A 7,676-nucleotide genomic window follows, 5' to 3' on the forward strand; every position below is an offset into this window, starting at 1 on the left:
TAGTACAATCACTTTTGATATTGTTTCTGTTACTCATTGTATAGATTATATATATCATTGTAGAGCAATGAGTTCCTATTGTAATACAATTGCTAACATGGTTGAGATCTCTAATGTATTAAATGTATGTAAGGACTCATAACAGGGTCAAAACTCCTAACAAAATATTTTTGGGTACCATCCCACCAGGGTTTCCTAAAAAACAAATCATGATGTTATGAATTTCTCATTTTTTATGTGCTTTACTTTCTCCTATTGTTATTTGTGGATGCATGTGATTAAGATTTGAAATATATAGTTGATGTAAAAGTGTTGCAATATTGATTTACCTCCCTTTCGATATTTACCTATTTTTAACAAATATGAGCACTTTCCAACAAAGGAACCACAAAATCTTGCACCTCACACTAAAAACACAATATGTGTGTTTTCAATTTCTTAGAATTCTTTTTCCCATTATGACTAATTTAAAAACACTTTGAATGTATAAAGAGTTTTGCGACGGAAATAAATTTTGTGGGGAAGATAGATTCGATAAGGTAAGCTTGTAACTATAATAATTAATAATAAAAAGTTATCGTAAAATCCTGCGTCATTTTATTAGCAAAATTGAGCTGACTGCCCTTTTAGCATCATATAAAAATCTCTGTGCTTTCTCAAGCCTAAAGCCATTTTGGGATGCATCCTGAGCGGTGGTTGCATTCATTCATCGGAGATACTTGCTCGGTTCTCAACGGGTAAGTTTTTAATCCTTAACATGTACTTAATAAAACAGTCTATCACAACAATCAATCGGATAGTGCTTAACACGAGAAGCCAAACTATGGTCTATCTGTCTATCAGAAATTGCATTATCTCCTAAAAAAGATACCAGAAGATCGGCCTGTTGATTTGGGTTCCTTGCCTTTGTAGTATGAAGGCAAGAAGCGTTTGAAATTTACCGCGGATTCTGACCTGCCTTTTCTAGAGGGTTAGTATGAGAATCTGTGGTCCTTTTCCCTGGATTTTCATTGCCATCAAGCATCCAACACAAGTACTGCCTGATATGGGTCACATTTAGATTTAAATCTATCATCAGCTTTCGTTGAATAAGATTTCATTGCTTTTATGGATGAATGGGTTTGGTCTCGTGGGACATTTGAAGACGAACCACCCATTTCTTATTTGTAGACGATTCAAGGTAGTTTCGATAGAAGATTGATTCATTAATTTGGAAGTTATCCGGGTCCCATTCAGATTGACTGTTTAGAATCTTTAAGGGGTTCACCGTTATTTGGTTTTTCCTTGGACATCGGATTAGATACTTAAGGAATTTATATTAGATTCATGCTCTTGCATTATATGTGATTATTTTATATTATGTTTCTTACAGAAGTCACTATAAGGAAGCCCTTGTTCAGATTTGGGGATTTGGTTTATCACGATTATCTTATTCATCGCATACTCTATACCAAATCCTATTTGAATTTGATATCTTGGTTGCCTGTAGCATTCATAAAAATCACCCTTTCTTCAGATTTACTAATCGTCATTTTAAGGTTAATATTTTTAAGCCAATCCATGTGGTTGTCAAGCCTAATGTTTCATGCCATTCTACATTATTTTACTCGATTGAAATGGATTGAGTATAATAGCACAATCTGGTTATTGTGATCTTATGGAGATACAGTTAAATATCACGTGGCATTATTCACTAGGTCATGTGAATGAGTTGTGGGTTCATGCAGAGGAGATTGTGCAATGAGTTCTTAAAGGGTGGACTGTTTGCTACCTTATTTCTTACTGTCACGTTGATCATAAATAATTGTTTGCCTTTATTGGTTCATAGTTGTGACTATTGGTTATTGCGATCTTATGGAGATACAGGTAAATATTACGTGGCATTATTCACTAGGTCATGTGAATGAGTTGTGGGTTCATGCAGAGGAGATTGTGCAATGAGTTCTTAAAGGGTGGACTGTTTGCTACCTTATTTCTTACTGCCACGTTGATCATAAATAATTGTTTGCCTTTATTGGTTCATAGCTGTGACTATTTTGTGACGTGTCCTTACTTTATTATATGATTTTCCTGCCTTTCATGTATTGGAACAAATTGTATGAGGATTTGGATTCAGGCTGTCCACAAGGATACACGAGTATAAAAGTGACTGCTTTGGACGTATATTTTGATTTAATAATGAAGTATCATTGCGTCAACCATGATTTTTAAAGGTAAAATATGTAAATGATGGAATTCCTAACCTAGAAACGAGAGGTCATGTATCTCAGGTCATCTTCCCCATAAATCAACCATAAATTGCCATTAGGAACGGGTTAGTTGTATAAATTTGTTAATCTCAAACTCAAAGCAGTGAAGATACAATGATGGTTTTGCTTGAAAATTAAATACATTAATGTTTCTGATGCCATTTTCTAATATGATTAACACAAGGTTGGACTATAATTATTAATATCTATCCAGATGTTGTTCTCAATTTTGCACGTATTAATCAGTTACAAGCTCATCTGCTTTATCTTTGATTCAAGTGATTAATAATTTCAACTTGTCTGTCGCCATAGTGTGCCTCAAACTTAAAACTCATTAAGGCATATTGATCAAATCCTTTGTGATTCTATGATTGTCACCAGAGGAAATTAGACAATCGTGTCACAAGTTCTAGTAACAACAAAGCTATTGCTCATAATCCTTGGCTGGATCAGCTGAAACCTAAAACGATTTAATTAAGTCTAGATGTGTAAGATTGTTCATGAGAATGCTCAATAAAAACTTAAAATGATACTTTCATCTTAAACTTTTCTTTATGGTAATGAACACTCAGAACCGAGCAGTAACTTCCTTCTCTTTGATCCAATCAAGTGATGCACCTTGGAATGCTTACTGAAAACCAATTCCTATTCTGATTCTTTTGTTGAGGAATTATGCCTATAATCTCCATGCAAAAGATTGGTATTTTGATTACATGTATACATTGACACAAATAGGATCACTTCTGTGCTCTTATCTGGTTTTACTGTTCATCATTGCAATGACATTTTTGGAGTTGCTTTTGCGGGCTGCATCTAGTGACCACTTTGATATAAATTTCAGGTGCTGCTTGTCAGTATTCCTGATTGAACCATTCTATTTGTATAATTGCACTGCCTTTTATTAGAAAGACTTACACTTTGTTTAAGTTAATATGGTTTTTCCTAGAAAGGGAGCTGTCCTGCAATTCTTGAACTTATTCTTCAAAATCTAACATTTATATGATTTTTAATCATATGTTACTGGGTTTAGCATCAAACTTGTACCCTTTTGAATTATTGTAGAAAGCGGGAACCAGGCAGAAATATCAAACAGCAGTTGGAAAGATGATGTATTTCGTATAAACTATAAATTGCACTGTTGAAATGAAGTATTGAAGACATGGGAACTATAATGTTTACAGCTAATATGGGAGTTTTGTGTGCCAATTGGAAGATCAGTCCTGTATGCTTATAGCATATCTTTTCAGTTACATGTTGAAGGACTGACCCTCAATGCTAAGAGTAGATAGTCAATCTTCACAACACAGTATTTTGATTTTAATATGCCAAGTTCTATTACTTCCTTTTTAGCTATTCATATATTACGGTGTCTTTTAAGCTAGATAAGAAAAGAACAAGAAATTATTTTTTTCCATGAATGACCAAGTCAGTTAATTGTGCTGAAGTTTGTAGCTGCGATAGAGATCAAGATATAAATATTTTTGTTATGACCGGTATGGTCATCTTCAGCTGAAGATATTTGTGATTATAGTCAACATCATGCAAAAAGACATGTGCCACATGTCATGCGAAGAGGCAAACATATGGAAATGTGAAGTGTTGAATATGTGAAAATATGAAGGGTCTTATTTTTGGGACTCTAATAAGAGACCTTCGTATGGAAGATGAAGAGTCTTATGCAATCTATTTATATGATTGCTTGGTATATTGTAATCAAGTCCAGTGAAAAGCCTTGTACTCATTTCATTTTTATGATCAATAAAAGAGATATTTTGCTGGTGTGGCTGGGTTTTTCCCTTCAAGTGGAAGGGTTTTCCCAGGATAAATTTTTTGTGTCTTTTTTTGCATTTTAATTAGTTTTTTTATGTTGTTTATCTTATTTCTGGACATAAAACTTAACATGGTATCAGAGCCAGGTTAGATAACAACAGTGAGAAAGATTCTCTTGTTTATGCAATGAAGTTCATTTGAGCATAATGGATGTCTTTTGTTGAGTATCTGTTTTATATTCTGTGTATCATGATCCTTCTATGCACTGTGTGTAAATCTTAATCTTGTGGGAGGAAGATAACAGTTTTCAGTGACTGAAGAACTGACCAACATTTTGACACATTTGGAGAAGATTCAGATTGTGGTGATGTGAAGATATACATGGAGACTCTGCATCTGATACTTTGCGTTGTGTGTTTTCCAATGCAATTGTTTCTTATTGTGGCAGAAAGTTCTCTTTTTATCGCACAAGAACTGTCAGAAATCTGCATATTTGGATGACAGATACGCTTTATTTTTACAAGTTATTTGCATATGAGGATTTGCATGTTCTGGTTATATTATTATTAGAATGCTATCAAAGATCTTAATGATTTATTCTCTTGGTTTGAAAAGGAATTGATGACAATTTTCAAAGCTAAGATTCCCTTCTTTTGATATCTCTCGTTTAAAGAATTTGAAGAATCCTGTAACGACATTCTCGTGCCAAGAGTTCTTAATTAGTTCTCAGTGAAAATGTGTATTTGTGCTACAAAAGGGCTTAATTTATTTTTGAGTTGGTGTGATCTTCAGTAGTCATCATTTGCATGAGCTGCAATAATTATTCTCGTGTGAATAGTTGAGAGCATTTTTTCTAGAGTAGTGTTCGATGAATGAGCAGTATTTGACATGTCGAGAAGATTCATTCTGGTGTGCATATGCCATTTTGGTCTCTTCTGGCATCGTTCATTTTATGCCAAGAAGTCAAGTGTTGTTTTGAGCAGGGGTCTTTGGGCATTTAAATTTCTGATGAGCACTGTAATTGTCTTTCCTTCTAGTATCAATAGTCATCCATTGGGTATGGTCGTCTCTCTCTCTCTCTCTCTCTCTATTGTTTTTCCGTTGGAAAGATTTCAATATGGTCGGACAACTCAAAGAAATCAGAAGGAGCATCGTCAGTGCTTGTTTCTTGTTGGAAGATTGCATATCGTCTTTAATGTTTTAAAGCAAGAAGTAGGGGAGTTGTTAAGATTTACTTTACGAAAGTTAGGTTTCAATTTTGTATTTGACATGCTTGGGAAAGATGCTATTCTGGGCGTTATATATTCTCGGTGGTGATCACCACGTTATGAAAGCTTTCGTTTTGATGTAATGACACAATAAAAAGTTTCTAATGAATTGTTGGAATTTATTTTTGCACGGTGATTATTGTGGTGATTGATTCAAAGAAATCCAACATGCAATCATGCACTGCACAAGGCCTCCTGCTCTTGTTTTGCGTATTTTGGATTCTTTACTTTCTTATCCATCTTCGATGCTTGATTGAGAGCGGGCCATTGTCATCAATTTGGAGTATGTTCTGCTAAATTTCAGAGATCCTACCATAGCTACTTTCGTTGCCATAGATCCTGCCAAGCACAAAGTCACTATAGTGAAGCACGAAATGCCATTCGTGAGAGTTTACCAACCAATTTATCTCTTCCTTTATCTAAAGGTCAACATGCCATTCAAGAACATGGGAAGTTCATGATGGCAATATTTCGACTATTGATTGAAATAGATGTATAGTTCAATTTGTCATGCCAGAGTTGGGAGTTGAATCTGGAATGGACATTGACTGCATGCCATTGAATCCTTTGGAGAATATGTAGTTTTGGTTGGATTGGGTTGGATGTTTGAAGGCATTCAAGTAGTGACGCATAGAGGGATTAAAAAGCTAGGGCCAGAGGCACACCTAACTATCCAATCACCTTGCTGAGTAAACACAACGAAAGCAAATAACATAGAGAACAACACCTAGGAGAGAAGGAAAAAAATACTTTATTGATTCATCCAATTATCAACCTACATGCTTAGCTGTAAGGCCTTATGGGTTGTAGCCAAAAGATTTACAAAATTCCAGAGTTGAATTTTCACAGGTCCTTAATTCGGACTTCTAGCTCTTCAACTTCACACCCCCCTTTCTTCCAGAATGCCTAACCTAACCTAAACACCCCTATTTATACTTGCCAAAATGGCTTACAAAAGATTCTAGGTCATTACAAAATAGAAGGCTGACCTTAAAACGGTCTGCACACATCCCAAGACAAGATCCTTACATTAAATTCACGATCCAAATTAAATGCACAAGTTGGCTCACACTAAAAAGCAATCATAGACAAACTCAGTCAAAGAAGGAACCGAGCATCAACAAACATCAGGTTCACTTGGTGCATGAAGGAACACTCGACCACAAAGTACTCGGTCAATATTGGGCAACTCAGCCAACACTAAAGAACTCGACAACAACCGTAACTCGACAACCACTGGAACTCGGTACTAACTGCAACTTGGCAATAACAGGCAAAATGAACAAAGATGAGTAGGATAGCAAGGAAACCCAGGATGCTCTTGCATCAAGTGGAGTCAAAATCTAGAGGTTGGGGTGTTCATATTTCTCCAAAGATTGCTTTGAATGGAACAATTGGAGATTGGGATTCTAGAACTAGGTTTGATGGATCCAATCTTGCAATTTAATTGGGGGAGTGAATTGGTTTGCATTTGTCACCATAAATAAAGTTGAACCAATTATGGGGATATATTTATGTTTATGATTCACCTGCAAGTTGCTTAATGGAGCAAAGTTGTTAGCATGCAAAGATGCAACAAGCAACAATGAGAGATTGAGCTTTAGATTCAGAGGGAGATTGCATTGCATTGATCTAGCCTTGCATGACATTGATCAGAGATCTTTATTAATTGTATGACGCAATGAGATGTCAAGAGGCTAAGCTTTAAAGGGAGCTTGCATGATAGAGGGAGATGTTCAACTTTAGAGGGAGTTGATCTTGGCTTAGAGGGAGCCCCTAATATTAAAGTTGTCCATGTTGAGAGGGAACCTCTGTTATTAAAGTTGTTCCTGTTGAGAGGGAGTGTCTGTTAAGAGAAAATCTTAGTTATTAATGCATTCTTCTCTGGGAGAAGCTTGAGGTGAAAGTCCTCATTCCACCCTCTACGAACAGGTACGGTGGACCACCCTCTACTTGTAGGCATGATGGAAATGTATTCTTCTTTGGGAGAAGTTTGAGGTGAAAGCTCTTGTTTCACCTTTTGCGAGTAGGTACGGTAGACCACCCTTTGCCTGTAGGCATGGTGGAAATGTATCCTTCTCTGGGGGAAGTTTTGAGATGAAAGCCCTTGTTCTACCCTCTACGAGTAGATATGATGGATTGTCCTCTGTGAGAAGACATGGTGAAATTTATGTGTGTAACTCCATGGCTCTTATCTTATGTGCTTATGGTGAATTATCTTATGCTTGCAGCTATGTGTGTCTGCCTCATTAAAGATCTCTCTTTTGCTAAGAGGGAGTGTTGAAGTTTGTAGCTGTGATAGAGATCTTTATCTCTGATTTTATGAGATAGAAATATGTTTGTTATGATCGTTATGGTAATCTTTAGCTGAAAGAGATATTTGTGATAA

The 7,676-nt window shown here is 35.8% G+C and overlaps 1 long non-coding RNA gene across 1 annotated transcript in view; it reads left to right on the forward strand.

The window, feature by feature from the left end:
• Positions 1 to 529: 529 nt before the first annotated feature.
• LOC149576395 (uncharacterized) overlaps positions 530 to 7,676 on the forward strand; it is a 34,371-nt gene continuing 27,224 nt past the window's right edge. The window contains exon 1 of the long non-coding RNA XR_016361497.1: positions 530 to 737. This is a non-coding gene — a long non-coding RNA (uncharacterized LOC149576395). The remainder of the gene's footprint in view (positions 738 to 7,676) is intronic.

This window comes from Cupressus sempervirens, chromosome 1 (genome assembly GCF_028749045.1).
Source record: "Cupressus sempervirens isolate cs-2001-9-10 chromosome 1, ASM2874904v1, whole genome shotgun sequence".
Classification (NCBI taxonomy): Eukaryota; Viridiplantae; Streptophyta; class Pinopsida; order Cupressales; family Cupressaceae; genus Cupressus; species Cupressus sempervirens.